Here is an 18,341-nt window from a genome sequence, read left to right on the forward strand (position 1 = left end):
GGGAAACCCTGAGGCCCAGGTCCTCTACAAGCAACTTGTTACCCACAGCCATGCAACGACAGAACCCAGACAACAGCCTAGACACTTGAACCGGTATGACTTGTCTAGCCTGTGGCCAGGCTCGCCGGTTACCACAGTCTCGACGCACCAGCGGGTGGCAGGAAAAATGACACCCACACCACACATCCTCTCCTGCCCTTAAACCTGCAGCCTTTCCTTGGCAGCCAACTCCCTTGTTTCTGCACGGTGGCACCCAATGACCTCCGGGTAGAGCTCCAATCCTCAGGGAACGCTATGTGGGCCGGGTATAGAAACGATGCCTGGCTGTCCTCAGGAACACCTTCACATCTTCAACACAGGGGGAACGTGGTCAGACAGGGACAAAACACCCCAAGGCCTCCAAATCGGCCCCCATGAGAAGACACCATACTGTGCCATGAAGGCAACCATTCGCTGGCACAAGAACCCGCCATGAAGCAAATCGACCAGGGAGAGGAAAGAGGCGGGACAGTCCACAAATGTGCTCCCGTATTCCCTCCCTACACGTGCCTCCAGATGCTCCTGAGGGAATCCCAAATGTGTTCCGGGAACCCCATGGCCACCGTCGATCTATCCACCCACCAGTAAACCTGTGGGCTTAGCCAGCCATCTCACGTGGCTCTTTCACTCGCCTTGCCTTACTCTCTCTCCACCGGGATCCCAACGTGTCATGGCAAGATGCCAGAGCCACCCCTCACCAAAGAAGCTTGCCGTGACCAAGTTTGACTAAGGCATTTTCCAGCCCCTTCACACAGCACACACAAGCAGGACACAACCCGAGGAGGAGCCATCAGATTGGCCAAACTCCCAGGAACAGTGGCCCATTTGATTTCTCCCCTCAGCAGGAGAAACCTAAACTGCATCTGGTCTCCCAAGCAGAACATGACAAAGAAGCCTGCCCTAGGCCTGGAATCCTGTTCTGACCCTGAGCCTACAGACTTCTGTTTCTTTGAGGCCACAAGGCAATGACCAGCAGGTGGGGGCAGCCTGTAGAACTCAAGTGCAGGTGGCAGGACGAGCAATGGCTCACGCTTCCTCTCCTACCTGCATGCTGAACCGTGGCAGGGGACAGCAGTCCTGGCTAGACCAAGGAACCCAGAGACGGCACGCTGTCCCAAGCCTTCCCACCTGGATTGGCATCCCAGGCTCCTTTCCCAATGGCTCTTCTCCCCAGGAGATGACCACAACCCTCAACTTGAACAACGTGGCTGTAGACACCCACGGCCGCAAATGCAACGTGAACCTCTCCCTACTTTCCTTTGGGGAGCCACGTGCTGGACCTCAGTTCCAACGAGGAGACGGTAGGGATTTCTCACTCATTTTGTTCAGATTTCCAAGGAATGCATTTGTGGGAGTCATCATCGATCCAAGCACATGCTCAAACGGTGGACATGCAAAGTTGCAGATTCCACCATGGGACGGCCAGCGAGCTGAATCATATCAGCGTTACGGAAGTGGCCAGCAGAGCCGAGCCACGGGTCAGGAAATGCAGCCAGTTCTCAGGGCATCAAAGCTCGTGTTCCCCGAGAAAAGACCAGAAGGTGAGGGTGTAGCCCCGGTGCACACGTTCCCATCGCCAAACCTTTAGGTTTAGCAAAGAAGTGTCGCTTACCGCAACAAGGGTTAAAGCAGGATCCTCATGGAATGCACGCCAACACCCCTCTGAGACTCCTTCGGCTGGCCTCGCCTTGCCACACCGTCCTCACTTCAACGGGTATCAGGGATTATACGGATGGCCCCAGGCTGCTGCTGGCATTCCTTCCCTGGCATTCCACCTGGCTCGGGGTGAGAGAACACACGCATGCTTGAGGAGGGTGCACAGGCGCACCGAGGGAAAGGGCGATACCACCCAGCATTGTGTGTTCTATCTCTCCTCAACATTTCATTTACTGTCCATCTTGCCTGTGTGTCCGCAGGCAAACGTGAAAGCATCGTGGCACTGGCGCCTTCAGAGCGTGCGGCCATCAGGACAAAGAGTGCCACCGACCAACAACCCCCTGGTCTCGGGCCCTGAAATTCCTCTCCTGAGCAATCTGCCCTCCATCACAGCAAAAGGATGTCTTCCTGATCCCCTGAGACACCCTCAGGACAACTGTGCCCCCTCAGCCTAAGAGCAAGTGCCCTCTATGGGAACAAACACGCGTTTGGCCCTTATGATTAAACACAGTGGACACGCCCTCAAGGGGAGAGATCTTCCATAAGGGAAGGGCCCTTGGCTGAATAAGACGACCTCCATCAAAAGCGGCTCGAAGGGACCCGTGACAAAGGGCACCTGAAGAACCCCTGGACTGATCAAGGGAGACTCACCAGCAGGCATACTTCCTGGTCTCCTGCCAAGCCAGAGGAACTTCCCTAGGACCGCAACCAAAGCTAATGGCAAGGGAGCCATTCCAATGCCCAAAATGGCGGGCCAAACACTTGCAGCAACTGGGTAACTTATTGTAGCACCTTGCACATTCGCATTCTTCCCTTCAAGGACAAGACCTTGGAGAAACCATGAGACCCAGGTCCTCCAGAACCAACGTGTCACCCACAGCCGTGCAATGAGAGAACGCACCCAACATCCTGGACCCTTGAACCGGCATGGCTTCTCTGGCTTGAAGCCATGCATGCTGGAGATCACAGGCTCGCAGCACCAGAAGGTGGCAGGACAAAATGACCCCTGCAGCACACATTCACTCCAGCCCTTAAACCTGTAGCGTTGCCTTGGCGGCCGACTCCCTTCTTACTGCATGGTTGGGCCCAAAGACCTCCGGGAAGAGCTCCAAACCTCAGGGAATGCTATGCCGACCTGGTATAGCAATGACGCTGGGCTGTCCTAAGGAACACCTTAACATCCTCAACATAGGGGCAATGAGGCCACACAGGGACAAAACATCCCAACGGCTCCAAATCGGTCCCAGTGAGAAGACACCATACTGTGCCGTGAAGGCACCATTCGCTGGAACAAGGACCCGCCGTGAAGCACATTGAGAAAGGAGAGGAAAAGGTTGGGATGGTCCACGAATGTGCACCTGTATTCCTTCCCTACACGGGGCTCCAAATGCTCCTGAAGATATCCCAAAAGAGTTCCGGGAACCCTATGTCCACCGACATATCCACCCATACCGATCTATCCACCCAACAGTAAGCCTGTGGGCTTAGTCAACACTCTCCCGTGTATTTCCCGCTTGCCTTGCCTTGCTCTCTCCACCAGGATCCAAACGAATCCACCCCTCACCTAAGTAGCTTGATATCCCCTGGATTTGCCTAAGGCACTTTCCAAACTCTCCACACACAACACACAAGCAGGACACAACCCAAGGAGGCGCCATCAGCGTCGCCCAAATCCCGGGGACAGTGGCCCATTTGATTTCCCCCGACCATCAGGGCAAACCTAAACTATATCCCACCTCCCAAGCTGAACATGACATAGACGCCTGGCCTGGCCAGGACTCCTTCTCTGACCCTGAGTGCAGAGACTTCTGTTTCCTTGCGGGAACAAGGCAACGACCTGAGCTTGAGGGTGGCCTGTAGATCTCAATGGCAAGCCAGAGGAGTACCAGTGGCTCACGCTTCCTTTCGCACCCGCACGCTGACCGCGGCAGGGGATAGCAGTTCTGGCTAGACTCAGGTGCCCAGAGACGTCAAGTTGTCCTTAGCCTTCCCACGTAGATGGACATCCCAGGCTCCTTTCCACATGGCTCTTTCTGCACGAGAAGCCCGCCACCCTCCACTTGAACAATGTTGCTGCGCACGCCCACAGTAGCAAATGCAACATGGACCTCTCCCTAATTTTCCTTTGGGAGCCACGTGCTGGACCTCAGTTAGGATGAGAAGACGGTAGGTATTGCTCATTCATTCTGTTTAGATTTCCAAGGAATGCATTTATGGGAGTCCTCACTGATCCACGCTCCTGCTCAAAGGCTGGACGTGCAAAGTCGCGGACTGTCAGCAAGCTCAATCCTCTCAGCAGTAGGGAGCGGCCAGACTCGAGCCACGGGGCAGGAAGTGCACCCACGTCTCAGGGCATCGGAGCTCGGGTGCCCCAGGAAGAGCCCAGAATGTGATGGTGTAGTCTCGTGGCACAAGTCCCCGTGGCCAAACTTCTAGGTTTCTTCAAAGAAGTTCCGTTTACCCCCACAAGGTTCCTACCAGGAACCTTGTCGAGCCAGAGGCGATGCCCTTGGATCACACAGAAAGCTATTGGCATCGGAGATATTCCAATGCCCAAACTGGCAGGGCAAACCCTTGCAGCAACTGGGTTACTTGCCCTGGCGCCTTGTATTTTCGCCCCCAGGCCCGTCAGTGACATGACCGCGGAGAAACCTGAGACCCATTCATTTGTTCAGAGTTCCAAGCAGTGCATTTATGGGAGTCATCATCAATCCACCTGCTCAAAGGCTGCACGTTCAAAGTCGCAGGCTCCACTGCGGGGCAGCCACCGATCTCAATCATGTCAGCAGTCAGGAGTGGCCAGAGGCGACCCACGGGGCTGCAAATGGAGCTAAGGATCATGGCATCAGATCTGGGGTTCCCCTGCAAGAGCCAAGAAGGTGAGGGTGTAGTCTCAGTGCACAAGTCCCCGTGGCCAAACATCTAGGTTTCTGCAAAGAAGTTCCATTCACCACCACAAGGTTCCTACGAGGAGCCTCAAGGACTTCACGCCAAAACCACGCTGAGACTCTTTTGCCTTGACTTGCCTCACCTTGCCGCACTCTCCTCACTTCGCCAGGTATCATGGACTATACAGAGGGCCCTATGCTGCTGCAGGTGTTTGTTCCCTGGCACTCCACCACATGCCTCAGGGTGACAGAACACAGGGATGTTTGAGAAAAGTGAACGGGCGCACAGAGGCAAAGGGTGATACCGCCCACTGACGTGCGCTATATCTCCCCTCAACATTTCATTTGCAGTCCATCATGTCTGTGTGTCCACAGCCAAACGTGAATGCATCGTGGCACAGATGCCTTCAGAGCGCACGGGCATCAGCACAAAGAGCACAGTCGTCCATCAACGCCCCGGTATGGGCCTTGAACTTTCCTGCCTGAGCCACCTCCCCGCCGACACAGCATAAGGATGTCATCCTGAACTGCTGAGACACCCTCAGGGGAACTGGGATTACTCAGCGTAAGAGCCACTGCCCTCTGGGGAACGAAACCACTCCTGGCGCATATGCTTCCACACAATGGATTCACCCTCAAGGGGAAATGTGGTCCCTGAGATCTTCCACAAGGGAACGGCCCTTGGCCAAATGGGACGACCTCCAACAAAAGCAGCTTGTAGGGACCGGTGACAAAACGCACCAGAGGAACTCCTGGACTGAACAATGGAGATTCACCTGCAGCCAGACTTCCTGGCCTGCTGCCAAGACTGGCAACCTACCCTTGGCCCACACACAAAGCTAATGGCATCGGAACCATTCCGACGCCCAACGTGGCGGGGCAAACCCTTGCAGCAATTGTGTAACTTGCAGTGGTGTCTGGTACTTTCACCCTCTGGGCCCATCAGTGACGTGACATTGGGGAAACCCTGAGGCCCAGGTCCTCTACAAGCAACTTGTTACCCACAGCCATGCAACGACAGAACCCAGACAACAGCCTAGACACTTGAACCGGTATGACTTGTCTAGCCTGTGGCCAGGCTCGCCGGTTACCACAGTCTCGACGCACCAGCGGGTGGCAGGAAAAATGACACCCACACCACACATCCTCTCCTGCCCTTAAACCTGCAGCCTTTCCTTGGCAGCCAACTCCCTTGTTTCTGCACGGTGGCACCCAATGACCTCCGGGTAGAGCTCCAATCCTCAGGGAACGCTATGTGGGCCGGGTATAGAAACGATGCCTGGCTGTCCTCAGGAACACCTTCACATCTTCAACACAGGGGGAACGTGGTCAGACAGGGACAAAACACCCCAAGGCCTCCAAATCGGCCCCCATGAGAAGACACCATACTGTGCCATGAAGGCAACCATTCGCTGGCACAAGAACCCGCCATGAAGCAAATCGACCAGGGAGAGGAAAGAGGCGGGACAGTCCACAAATGTGCTCCCGTATTCCCTCCCTACACGTGCCTCCAGATGCTCCTGAGGGAATCCCAAATGTGTTCCGGGAACCCCATGGCCACCGTCGATCTATCCACCCACCAGTAAACCTGTGGGCTTAGCCAGCCATCTCACGTGTCTCTTTCACTCGCCTTGCCTTACTCTCTCTCCACCGGGATCCCAACGTGTCACGGCAAGATGCCAGAGCCACCCCTCACCAAAGAAGCTTGCCGTGACCAAGTTTGACTAAGGCATTTTCCAGCCCCTTCACACAGCACACACAAGCAGGACACAACCCGAGGAGGAGCCATCAGATTGGCCAAACTCCCAGGAACAGTGGCCCATTTGATTTCTCCCCTCAGCAGGAGAAACCTAAACTGCATCTGGTCTCCCAAGCAGAACATGACAAAGAAGCCTGCCCTAGGCCTGGAATCCTGTTCTGACCCTGAGCCTACAGACTTCTGTTTCTTTGAGGCCACAAGGCAATGACCAGCAGGTGGGGGCAGCCTGTAGAACTCAAGTGCAGGTGGCAGGACGAGCAATGGCTCACGCTTCCTCTCCTACCTGCATGCTGAACCGTGGCAGGGGACAGCAGTCCTGGCTAGACCAAGGAACCCAGAGACGGCACGCTGTCCCAAGCCTTCCCACCTGGATTGGCATCCCAGGCTCCTTTCCCAATGGCTCTTCTCCCCAGGAGATGACCACAACCCTCAACTTGAACAACGTGGCTGTAGACACCCACGGCCGCAAATGCAACGTGAACCTCTCCCTACTTTCCTTTGGGGAGCCACGTGCTGGACCTCAGTTCCAATGAGGAGACGGTAGGGATTTCTCACTCATTTTGTTCAGATTTCCAAGGAATGCATTTGTGGGAGTCATCATCGATCCAAGCACATGCTCAAACGGTGGACATGCAAAGTTGCAGATTCCACCATGGGACGGCCAGCGAGCTGAATCATATCAGCGTTACGGAAGTGGCCAGCAGAGCCGAGCCACGGGTCAGGAAATGCAGCCAGTTCTCAGGGCATCAAAGCTCGTGTTCCCCGAGAAAAGACCAGAAGGTGAGGGTGTAGCCCCGGTGCACACGTTCCCATCGCCAAACCTTTAGGTTTAGCAAAGAAGTGTCGCTTACCGCAACAAGGGTTAAAGCAGGATCCTCATGGAATGCACGCCAACACCCCTCTGAGACTCCTTCGGCTGGCCTCGCCTTGCCACACCGTCCTCACTTCAACGGGTATCAGGGATTATACGGATGGCCCCAGGCTGCTGCTGGCATTCCTTCCCTGGCATTCCACCTGGCTCGGGGTGAGAGAACACACGCATGCTTGAGGAGGGTGCACAGGCGCACCGAGGGAAAGGGCGATACCACCCAGCATTGTGTGTTCTATCTCTCCTCAACATTTCATTTACTGTCCATCTTGCCTGTGTGTCCGCAGGCAAACGTGAAAGCATCGTGGCACTGGCGCCTTCAGAGCGTGCGGCCATCAGGACAAAGAGTGCCACCGACCAACAACCCCCTGGTCTCGGGCCCTGAAATTCCTCTCCTGAGCAATCTGCCCTCCATCACAGCAAAAGGATGTCTTCCTGATCCCCTGAGACACCCTCAGGACAACTGTGCCCCCTCAGCCTAAGAGCAAGTGCCCTCTATGGGAACAAACACGCGTTTGGCCCTTATGATTAAACACAGTGGACACGCCCTCAAGGGGAGAGATCTTCCATAAGGGAAGGGCCCTTGGCTGAATAAGACGACCTCCATCAAAAGCGGCTCGAAGGGACCCGTGACAAAGGGCACCTGAAGAACCCCTGGACTGATCAAGGGAGACTCACCAGCAGGCATACTTCCTGGTCTCCTGCCAAGCCAGAGGAACTTCCCTAGGACCGCAACCAAAGCTAATGGCAAGGGAGCCATTCCAATGCCCAAAATGGCGGGCCAAACACTTGCAGCAACTGGGTAACTTATCGTAGCACCTTGCACATTCGCATTCTTCCCTTCAAGGACAAGACCTTGGAGAAACCATGAGACCCAGGTCCTCCAGAACCAACGTGTCACCCACAGCCGTGCAATGAGAGAACGCACCCAACATCCTGGACCCTTGAACCGGCATGGCTTCTCTGGCTTGAAGCCATGCATGCTGGAGATCACAGGCTCGCAGCACCAGAAGGTGGCAGGACAAAATGACCCCTGCAGCACACATTCACTCCAGCCCTTAAACCTGTAGCGTTGCCTTGGCGGCCGACTCCCTTCTTACTGCATGGTTGGGCCCAAAGACCTCCGGGAAGAGCTCCAAACCTCAGGGAATGCTATGCCGACCTGGTATAGCAATGACGCTGGGCTGTCCTAAGGAACACCTTAACATCCTCAACATAGGGGCAATGAGGCCACACAGGGACAAAACATCCCAACGGCTCCAAATCGGTCCCAGTGAGAAGACACCATACTGTGCCGTGAAGGCACCATTCGCTGGAACAAGGACCCGCCGTGAAGCACATTGAGAAAGGAGAGGAAAAGGTTGGGATGGTCCACGAATGTGCACCTGTATTCCTTCCCTACACGGGGCTCCAAATGCTCCTGAAGATATCCCAAAAGAGTTCCGGGAACCCTATGTCCACCGACATATCCACCCATACCGATCTATCCACCCAACAGTAAGCCTGTGGGCTTAGTCAACACTCTCCCGTGTATTTCCCGCTTGCCTTGCCTTGCTCTCTCCACCAGGATCCAAACGAATCCACCCCTCACCTAAGTAGCTTGATATCCCCTGGATTTGCCTAAGGCACTTTCCAAACTCTCCACACACAACACACAAGCAGGACACAACCCAAGGAGGCGCCATCAGCGTCGCCCAAATCCCGGGGACAGTGGCCCATTTGATTTCCCCCGACCATCAGGGCAAACCTAAACTATATCCCACCTCCCAAGCTGAACATGACATAGACGCCTGGCCTGGCCAGGACTCCTTCTCTGACCCTGAGTGCAGAGACTTCTGTTTCCTTGCGGGAACAAGGCAACGACCTGAGCTTGAGGGTGGCCTGTAGATCTCAATGGCAAGCCAGAGGAGTACCAGTGGCTCACGCTTCCTTTCGCACCCGCACGCTGACCGCGGCAGGGGATAGCAGTTCTGGCTAGACTCAGGTGCCCAGAGACGTCAAGTTGTCCTTAGCCTTCCCACGTAGATGGACATCCCAGGCTCCTTTCCACATGGCTCTTTCTGCACGAGAAGCCCGCCACCCTCCACTTGAACAATGTTGCTGCGCACGCCCACAGTAGCAAATGCAACATGGACCTCTCCCTAATTTTCCTTTGGGAGCCACGTGCTGGACCTCAGTTAGGATGAGAAGACGGTAGGTATTGCTCATTCATTCTGTTTAGATTTCCAAGGAATGCATTTATGGGAGTCCTCACTGATCCACGCTCCTGCTCAAAGGCTGGACGTGCAAAGTCGCGGACTGTCAGCAAGCTCAATCCTCTCAGCAGTAGGGAGCGGCCAGACTCGAGCCACGGGGCAGGAAGTGCACCCACGTCTCAGGGCATCGGAGCTCGGGTGCCCCAGGAAGAGCCCAGAATGTGACGGTGTAGTCTCGTAGCACAAGTCCCCGTGGCCAAACTTCTAGGTTTCTTCAAAGAAGTTCCGTTTACCCCCACAAGGTTCCTACCAGGAACCTTGTCGAGCCAGAGGCGATGCCCTTGGATCACACAGAAAGCTATTGGCATCGGAGATATTCCAATGCCCAAACTGGCAGGGCAAACCCTTGCAGCAACTGGGTTACTTGCCCTGGCGCCTTGTATTTTCGCCCCCAGGCCCGTCAGTGACATGACCGCGGAGAAACCTGAGACCCATTCATTTGTTCAGAGTTCCAAGCAGTGCATTTATGGGAGTCATCATCAATCCACCTGCTCAAAGGCTGCACGTTCAAAGTCGCAGGCTCCACTGCGGGGCAGCCACCGATCTCAATCATGTCAGCAGTCAGGAGTGGCCAGAGGCGACCCACGGGGCTGCAAATGGAGCTAAGGATCATGGCATCAGATCTGGGGTTCCCCTGCAAGAGCCAAGAAGGTGAGGGTGTAGTCTCAGTGCACAAGTCCCCGTGGCCAAACATCTAGGTTTCTGCAAAGAAGTTCCACTCACCACCACAAGGTTCCTACGAGGAGCCTCAAGGACTTCACGCCAAAACCACGCTGAGACTCTTTTGCCTTGACTTGCCTCACCTTGCCGCACTCTCCTCACTTCGCCAGGTATCATGGACTATACAGAGGGCCCTATGCTGCTGCAGGTGTTTGTTCCCTGGCACTCCACCACATGCCTCAGGGTGACAGAACACAGGGATGTTTGAGAAAAGTGAACGGGCGCACAGAGGCAAAGGGTGATACCGCCCACCGACGTGCGCTATATCTCCCCTCAACATTTCATTTGCAGTCCATCATGTCTGTGTGTCCACAGCCAAACGTGAATGCATCGTGGCACAGATGCCTTCAGAGCGCACGGGCATCAGCACAAAGAGCACAGTCGTCCATCAACGCCCCGGTATGGGCCTTGAACTTTCCTGCCTGAGCCACCTCCCCGCCGACACAGCATAAGGATGTCATCCTGAACTGCTGAGACACCCTCAGGGGAACTGGGATTACTCAGCGTAAAAGCCACTGCCCTCTGGGGAACCAAACCACTCCTGGCGCATACGCTTCCACACAATGGATTCACCCTCAAGGGGAAATGTGGTCCCTGAGATCTTCTACAAGGGAACAGCCCTTGGCCAAATGGGACGAGCTCCAACAAAAGCAGCTTGTAGGGACCGGTGACAAAACGCACCAGAGGAACTCCTGGACTGAACAATGGAGATTCACCTGCAGCCAGACTTCCTGGCCTGCTGCCAAGACTGGCAACCTACCCTTGGCCCACACACAAAGCTAATGGCATCGGAACCATTCCGACGCCCAACGTGGCGGGGCAAACCCTTGCAGCAATTGTGTAACTTGCAGTGGTGTCTGGTACTTTCACCCTCTGGGCCCATCAGTGACGTGACATTGGGGAAACCCTGAGGCCCAGGTCCTCTACAAGCAACTTGTTACCCACAGCCATGCAACGACAGAACCCAGACAACAGCCTAGACACTTGAACCGGTATGACTTGTCTAGCCTGTGGCCAGGCTCGCCGGTTACCACAGTCTCGACGCACCAGCGGGTGGCAGGAAAAATGACACCCACACCACACATCCTCTCCTGCCCTTAAACCTGCAGCCTTTCCTTGGCAGCCAACTCCCTTGTTTCTGCACGGTGGCACCCAATGACCTCCGGGTAGAGCTCCAATCCTCAGGGAACGCTATGTGGGCCGGGTATAGAAACGATGCCTGGCTGTCCTCAGGAACACCTTCACATCTTCAACACAGGGGGAACGTGGTCAGACAGGGACAAAACACCCCAAGGCCTCCAAATCGGCCCCCATGAGAAGACACCATACTGTGCCATGAAGGCAACCATTCGCTGGCACAAGAACCCGCCATGAAGCAAATCGACCAGGGAGAGGAAAGAGGCGGGACAGTCCACAAATGTGCTCCCGTATTCCCTCCCTACACGTGCCTCCAGATGCTCCTGAGGGAATCCCAAATGTGTTCCGGGAACCCCATGGCCACCGTCGATCTATCCACCCACCAGTAAACCTGTGGGCTTAGCCAGCCATCTCACGTGGCTCTTTCACTCGCCTTGCCTTACTCTCTCTCCACCGGGATCCCAACGTGTCATGGCAAGATGCCAGAGCCACCCCTCACCAAAGAAGCTTGCCGTGACCAAGTTTGACTAAGGCATTTTCCAGCCCCTTCACACAGCACACACAAGCAGGACACAACCCGAGGAGGAGCCATCAGATTGGCCAAACTCCCAGGAACAGTGGCCCATTTGATTTCTCCCCTCAGCAGGAGAAACCTAAACTGCATCTGGTCTCCCAAGCAGAACATGACAAAGAAGCCTGCCCTAGGCCTGGAATCCTGTTCTGACCCTGAGCCTACAGACTTCTGTTTCTTTGAGGCCACAAGGCAATGACCAGCAGGTGGGGGCAGCCTGTAGAACTCAAGTGCAGGTGGCAGGACGAGCAATGGCTCACGCTTCCTCTCCTACCTGCATGCTGAACCGTGGCAGGGGACAGCAGTCCTGGCTAGACCAAGGAACCCAGAGACGGCACGCTGTCCCAAGCCTTCCCACCTGGATTGGCATCCCAGGCTCCTTTCCCAATGGCTCTTCTCCCCAGGAGATGACCACAACCCTCAACTTGAACAACGTGGCTGTAGACACCCACGGCCGCAAATGCAACGTGAACCTCTCCCTACTTTCCTTTGGGGAGCCACGTGCTGGACCTCAGTTCCAACGAGGAGACGGTAGGGATTTCTCACTCATTTTGTTCAGATTTCCAAGGAATGCATTTGTGGGAGTCATCATCGATCCAAGCACATGCTCAAACGGTGGACATGCAAAGTTGCAGATTCCACCATGGGACGGCCAGCGAGCTGAATCATATCAGCGTTACGGAAGTGGCCAGCAGAGCCGAGCCACGGGTCAGGAAATGCAGCCAGTTCTCAGGGCATCAAAGCTCGTGTTCCCCGAGAAAAGACCAGAAGGTGAGGGTGTAGCCCCGGTGCACACGTTCCCATCGCCAAACCTTTAGGTTTAGCAAAGAAGTGTCGCTTACCGCAACAAGGGTTAAAGCAGGATCCTCATGGAATGCACGCCAACACCCCTCTGAGACTCCTTCGGCTGGCCTCGCCTTGCCACACCGTCCTCACTTCAACGGGTATCAGGGATTATACGGATGGCCCCAGGCTGCTGCTGGCATTCCTTCCCTGGCATTCCACCTGGCTCGGGGTGAGAGAACACACGCATGCTTGAGGAGGGTGCACAGGCGCACCGAGGGAAAGGGCGATACCACCCAGCATTGTGTGTTCTATCTCTCCTCAACATTTCATTTACTGTCCATCTTGCCTGTGTGTCCGCAGGCAAACGTGAAAGCATCGTGGCACTGGCGCCTTCAGAGCGTGCGGCCATCAGGACAAAGAGTGCCACCGACCAACAACCCCCTGGTCTCGGGCCCTGAAATTCCTCTCCTGAGCAATCTGCCCTCCATCACAGCAAAAGGATGTCTTCCTGATCCCCTGAGACACCCTCAGGACAACTGTGCCCCCTCAGCCTAAGAGCAAGTGCCCTCTATGGGAACAAACACGCGTTTGGCCCTTATGATTAAACACAGTGGACACGCCCTCAAGGGGAGAGATCTTCCATAAGGGAAGGGCCCTTGGCTGAATAAGACGACCTCCATCAAAAGCGGCTCGAAGGGACCCGTGACAAAGGGCACCTGAAGAACCCCTGGACTGATCAAGGGAGACTCACCAGCAGGCATACTTCCTGGTCTCCTGCCAAGCCAGAGGAACTTCCCTAGGACCGCAACCAAAGCTAATGGCAAGGGAGCCATTCCAATGCCCAAAATGGCGGGCCAAACACTTGCAGCAACTGGGTAACTTATCGTAGCACCTTGCACATTCGCATTCTTCCCTTCAAGGACAAGACCTTGGAGAAACCATGAGACCCAGGTCCTCCAGAACCAACGTGTCACCCACAGCCGTGCAATGAGAGAACGCACCCAACATCCTGGACCCTTGAACCGGCATGGCTTCTCTGGCTTGAAGCCATGCATGCTGGAGATCACAGGCTCGCAGCACCAGAAGGTGGCAGGACAAAATGACCCCTGCAGCACACATTCACTCCAGCCCTTAAACCTGTAGCGTTGCCTTGGCGGCCGACTCCCTTCTTACTGCATGGTTGGGCCCAAAGACCTCCGGGAAGAGCTCCAAACCTCAGGGAATGCTATGCCGACCTGGTATAGCAATGACGCTGGGCTGTCCTAAGGAACACCTTAACATCCTCAACATAGGGGCAATGAGGCCACACAGGGACAAAACATCCCAACGGCTCCAAATCGGTCCCAGTGAGAAGACACCATACTGTGCCGTGAAGGCACCATTCGCTGGAACAAGGACCCGCCGTGAAGCACATTGAGAAAGGAGAGGAAAAGGTTGGGATGGTCCACGAATGTGCACCTGTATTCCTTCCCTACACGGGGCTCCAAATGCTCCTGAAGATATCCCAAAAGAGTTCCGGGAACCCTATGTCCACCGACATATCCACCCATACCGATCTATCCACCCAACAGTAAGCCTGTGGGCTTAGTCAACACTCTCCCGTGTATTTCCCGCTTGCCTTGCCTTGCTCTCTCCACCAGGATCCAAACGAATCCACCCCTCACCTAAGTAGCTTGATATCCCCTGGATTTGCCTAAGGCACTTTCCAAACTCTCCACACACAACACACAAGCAGGACACAACCCAAGGAGGCGCCATCAGCGTCGCCCAAATCCCGGGGACAGTGGCCCATTTGATTTCCCCCGACCATCAGGGCAAACCTAAACTATATCCCACCTCCCAAGCTGAACATGACATAGACGCCTGGCCTGGCCAGGACTCCTTCTCTGACCCTGAGTGCAGAGACTTCTGTTTCCTTGCGGGAACAAGGCAACGACCTGAGCTTGAGGGTGGCCTGTAGATCTCAATGGCAAGCCAGAGGAGTACCAGTGGCTCACGCTTCCTTTCGCACCCGCACGCTGACCGCGGCAGGGGATAGCAGTTCTGGCTAGACTCAGGTGCCCAGAGACGTCAAGTTGTCCTTAGCCTTCCCACGTAGATGGACATCCCAGGCTCCTTTCCACATGGCTCTTTCTGCACGAGAAGCCCGCCACCCTCCACTTGAACAATGTTGCTGCGCACGCCCACAGTAGCAAATGCAACATGGACCTCTCCCTAATTTTCCTTTGGGAGCCACGTGCTGGACCTCAGTTAGGATGAGAAGACGGTAGGTATTGCTCATTCATTCTGTTTAGATTTCCAAGGAATGCATTTATGGGAGTCCTCACTGATCCACGCTCCTGCTCAAAGGCTGGACGTGCAAAGTCGCGGACTGTCAGCAAGCTCAATCCTCTCAGCAGTAGGGAGCGGCCAGACTCGAGCCACGGGGCAGGAAGTGCACCCACGTCTCAGGGCATCGGAGCTCGGGTGCCCCAGGAAGAGCCCAGAATGTGATGGTGTAGTCTCGTGGCACAAGTCCCCGTGGCCAAACTTCTAGGTTTCTTCAAAGAAGTTCCGTTTACCCCCACAAGGTTCCTACCAGGAACCTTGTCGAGCCAGAGGCGATGCCCTTGGATCACACAGAAAGCTATTGGCATCGGAGATATTCCAATGCCCAAACTGGCAGGGCAAACCCTTGCAGCAACTGGGTTACTTGCCCTGGCGCCTTGTATTTTCGCCCCCAGGCCCGTCAGTGACATGACCGCGGAGAAACCTGAGACCCATTCATTTGTTCAGAGTTCCAAGCAGTGCATTTATGGGAGTCATCATCAATCCACCTGCTCAAAGGCTGCACGTTCAAAGTCGCAGGCTCCACTGCGGGGCAGCCACCGATCTCAATCATGTCAGCAGTCAGGAGTGGCCAGAGGCGACCCACGGGGCTGCAAATGGAGCTAAGGATCATGGCATCAGATCTGGGGTTCCCCTGCAAGAGCCAAGAAGGTGAGGGTGTAGTCTCAGTGCACAAGTCCCCGTGGCCAAACATCTAGGTTTCTGCAAAGAAGTTCCACTCACCACCACAAGGTTCCTACGAGGAGCCTCAAGGACTTCACGCCAAAACCACGCTGAGACTCTTTTGCCTTGACTTGCCTCACCTTGCCGCACTCTCCTCACTTCGCCAGGTATCATGGACTATACAGAGGGCCCTATGCTGCTGCAGGTGTTTGTTCCCTGGCACTCCACCACATGCCTCAGGGTGACAGAACACAGGGATGTTTGAGAAAAGTGAACGGGCGCACAGAGGCAAAGGGTGATACCGCCCACTGACGTGCGCTATATCTCCCCTCAACATTTCATTTGCAGTCCATCATGTCTGTGTGTCCACAGCCAAACGTGAATGCATCGTGGCACAGATGCCTTCAGAGCGCACGGGCATCAGCACAAAGAGCACAGTCGTCCATCAACGCCCCGGTATGGGCCTTGAACTTTCCTGCCTGAGCCACCTCCCCGCCGACACAGCATAAGGATGTCATCCTGAACTGCTGAGACACCCTCAGGGGAACTGGGATTACTCAGCGTAAGAGCCACTGCCCTCTGGGGAACGAAACCACTCCTGGCGCATATGCTTCCACACAATGGATTCACCCTCAAGGGGAAATGTGGTCCCTGAGATCTTCCACAAGGGAACGGCCCTTGGCCAAATGGGACGACCTCCAACAAAAGCAGCTTGTAGGGACCGGTGACAAAACGCACCAGAGGAACTCCTGGACTGAACAATGGAGATTCACCTGCAGCCAGACTTCCTGGCCTGCTGCCAAGACTGGCAACCTACCCTTGGCCCACACACAAAGCTAATGGCATCGGAACCATTCCGACGCCCAACGTGGCGGGGCAAACCCTTGCAGCAATTGTGTAACTTGCAGTGGTGTCTGGTACTTTCACCCTCTGGGCCCATCAGTGACGTGACATTGGGGAAACCCTGAGGCCCAGGTCCTCTACAAGCAACTTGTTACCCACAGCCATGCAACGACAGAACCCAGACAACAGCCTAGACACTTGAACCGGTATGACTTGTCTAGCCTGTGGCCAGGCTCGCCGGTTACCACAGTCTCGACGCACCAGCGGGTGGCAGGAAAAATGACACCCACACCACACATCCTCTCCTGCCCTTAAACCTGCAGCCTTTCCTTGGCAGCCAACTCCCTTGTTTCTGCACGGTGGCACCCAATGACCTCCGGGTAGAGCTCCAATCCTCAGGGAACGCTATGTGGGCCGGGTATAGAAACGATGCCTGGCTGTCCTCAGGAACACCTTCACATCTTCAACACAGGGGGAACGTGGTCAGACAGGGACAAAACACCCCAAGGCCTCCAAATCGGCCCCCATGAGAAGACACCATACTGTGCCATGAAGGCAACCATTCGCTGGCACAAGAACCCGCCATGAAGCAAATCGACCAGGGAGAGGAAAGAGGCGGGACAGTCCACAAATGTGCTCCCGTATTCCCTCCCTACACGTGCCTCCAGATGCTCCTGAGGGAATCCCAAATGTGTTCCGGGAACCCCATGGCCACCGTCGATCTATCCACCCACCAGTAAACCTGTGGGCTTAGCCAGCCATCTCACGTGGCTCTTTCACTCGCCTTGCCTTACTCTCTCTCCACCGGGATCCCAACGTGTCACGGCAAGATGCCAGAGCCACCCCTCACCAAAGAAGCTTGCCGTGACCAAGTTTGACTAAGGCATTTTCCAGCCCCTTCACACAGCACACACAAGCAGGACACAACCCGAGGAGGAGCCATCAGATTGGCCAAACTCCCAGGAACAGTGGCCCATTTGATTTCTCCCCTCAGCAGGAGAAACCTAAACTGCATCTGGTCTCCCAAGCAGAACATGACAAAGAAGCCTGCCCTAGGCCTGGAATCCTGTTCTGACCCTGAGCCTACAGACTTCTGTTTCTTTGAGGCCACAAGGCAATGACCAGCAGGTGGGGGCAGCCTGTAGAACTCAAGTGCAGGTGGCAGGACGAGCAATGGCTCACGCTTCCTCTCCTACCTGCATGCTGAACCGTGGCAGGGGACAGCAGTCCTGGCTAGACCAAGGAACCCAGAGACGGCACGCTGTCCCAAGCCTTCCCACCTGGATTGGCATCCCAGGCTCCTTTCCCAATGGCTCTTCTCCCCAGGAGATGACCACAACCCTCAACTTGAACAACGTGGCTGTAGACACCCACGGCCGCAAATGCAACGTGAACCTCTCCCTACTTTCCTTTGGGGAGCCACGTGCTGGACCTCAGTTCCAACGAGGAGACGGTAGGGATTTCTCACTCATTTTGTTCAGATTTCCAAGGAATGCATTTGTGGGAGTCATCATCGATCCAAGCACATGCTCAAACGGTGGACATGCAAAGTTGCAGATTCCACCATGGGACGGCCAGCGAGCTGAATCATATCAGCGTTACGGAAGTGGCCAGCAGAGCCGAGCCACGGGTCAGGAAATGCAGCCAGTTCTCAGGGCATCAAAGCTCGTGTTCCCCGAGAAAAGACCAGAAGGTGAGGGTGTAGCCCCGGTGCACACGTTCCCATCGCCAAACCTTTAGGTTTAGCAAAGAAGTGTCGCTTACCGCAACAAGGGTTAAAGCAGGATCCTCATGGAATGCACGCCAACACCCCTCTGAGACTCCTTCG

At 55.3% G+C, this 18,341-nt stretch overlaps 10 non-coding genes across 10 annotated transcripts; all 10 read right to left on the reverse strand.

Annotated features, from left to right (window-relative positions):
* Positions 1–1,315: 1,315 nt before the first annotated feature.
* Positions 1,316–1,407, reverse strand: LOC132358821 (small nucleolar RNA SNORD116). The gene has a single exon (XR_009500563.1). It is a non-coding gene; the product is annotated as a small nucleolar RNA SNORD116 (small nucleolar RNA).
* A 2,429-nt stretch (positions 1,408–3,836) lies between these two features.
* On the reverse strand, positions 3,837–3,928 carry LOC132358871 (small nucleolar RNA SNORD116). The gene has a single exon (XR_009500610.1). It is a non-coding gene; the product is annotated as a small nucleolar RNA SNORD116 (small nucleolar RNA).
* A 389-nt stretch (positions 3,929–4,317) lies between these two features.
* On the reverse strand, positions 4,318–4,409 carry LOC132358808 (small nucleolar RNA SNORD116). The gene has a single exon (XR_009500550.1). It is a non-coding gene; the product is annotated as a small nucleolar RNA SNORD116 (small nucleolar RNA).
* A 2,448-nt stretch (positions 4,410–6,857) lies between these two features.
* LOC132358865 (small nucleolar RNA SNORD116) lies at positions 6,858–6,949 on the reverse strand. Its single transcript, XR_009500604.1, has one exon. It is a non-coding gene; the product is annotated as a small nucleolar RNA SNORD116 (small nucleolar RNA).
* Positions 6,950–9,378: 2,429 nt separating this feature from the next.
* Positions 9,379–9,470, reverse strand: LOC132358872 (small nucleolar RNA SNORD116). The gene has a single exon (XR_009500611.1). It is a non-coding gene; the product is annotated as a small nucleolar RNA SNORD116 (small nucleolar RNA).
* A 389-nt stretch (positions 9,471–9,859) lies between these two features.
* On the reverse strand, positions 9,860–9,951 carry LOC132358809 (small nucleolar RNA SNORD116). Its single transcript, XR_009500551.1, has one exon. It is a non-coding gene; the product is annotated as a small nucleolar RNA SNORD116 (small nucleolar RNA).
* Positions 9,952–12,399: 2,448 nt separating this feature from the next.
* Positions 12,400–12,491, reverse strand: LOC132358832 (small nucleolar RNA SNORD116). Its single transcript, XR_009500574.1, has one exon. It is a non-coding gene; the product is annotated as a small nucleolar RNA SNORD116 (small nucleolar RNA).
* A 2,429-nt stretch (positions 12,492–14,920) lies between these two features.
* On the reverse strand, positions 14,921–15,012 carry LOC132358873 (small nucleolar RNA SNORD116). The gene has a single exon (XR_009500612.1). It is a non-coding gene; the product is annotated as a small nucleolar RNA SNORD116 (small nucleolar RNA).
* Positions 15,013–15,401: 389 nt separating this feature from the next.
* LOC132358811 (small nucleolar RNA SNORD116) lies at positions 15,402–15,493 on the reverse strand. Its single transcript, XR_009500553.1, has one exon. It is a non-coding gene; the product is annotated as a small nucleolar RNA SNORD116 (small nucleolar RNA).
* Positions 15,494–17,941: 2,448 nt separating this feature from the next.
* LOC132358836 (small nucleolar RNA SNORD116) lies at positions 17,942–18,033 on the reverse strand. The gene has a single exon (XR_009500576.1). It is a non-coding gene; the product is annotated as a small nucleolar RNA SNORD116 (small nucleolar RNA).
* Positions 18,034–18,341: the final 308 nt, after the last annotated feature.

Source organism: Balaenoptera ricei, unplaced genomic scaffold (genome assembly GCF_028023285.1).
Source record: "Balaenoptera ricei isolate mBalRic1 unplaced genomic scaffold, mBalRic1.hap2 scaffold_417, whole genome shotgun sequence".
In the NCBI taxonomy this organism is placed as follows: Eukaryota; Metazoa; Chordata; class Mammalia; order Artiodactyla; family Balaenopteridae; genus Balaenoptera; species Balaenoptera ricei.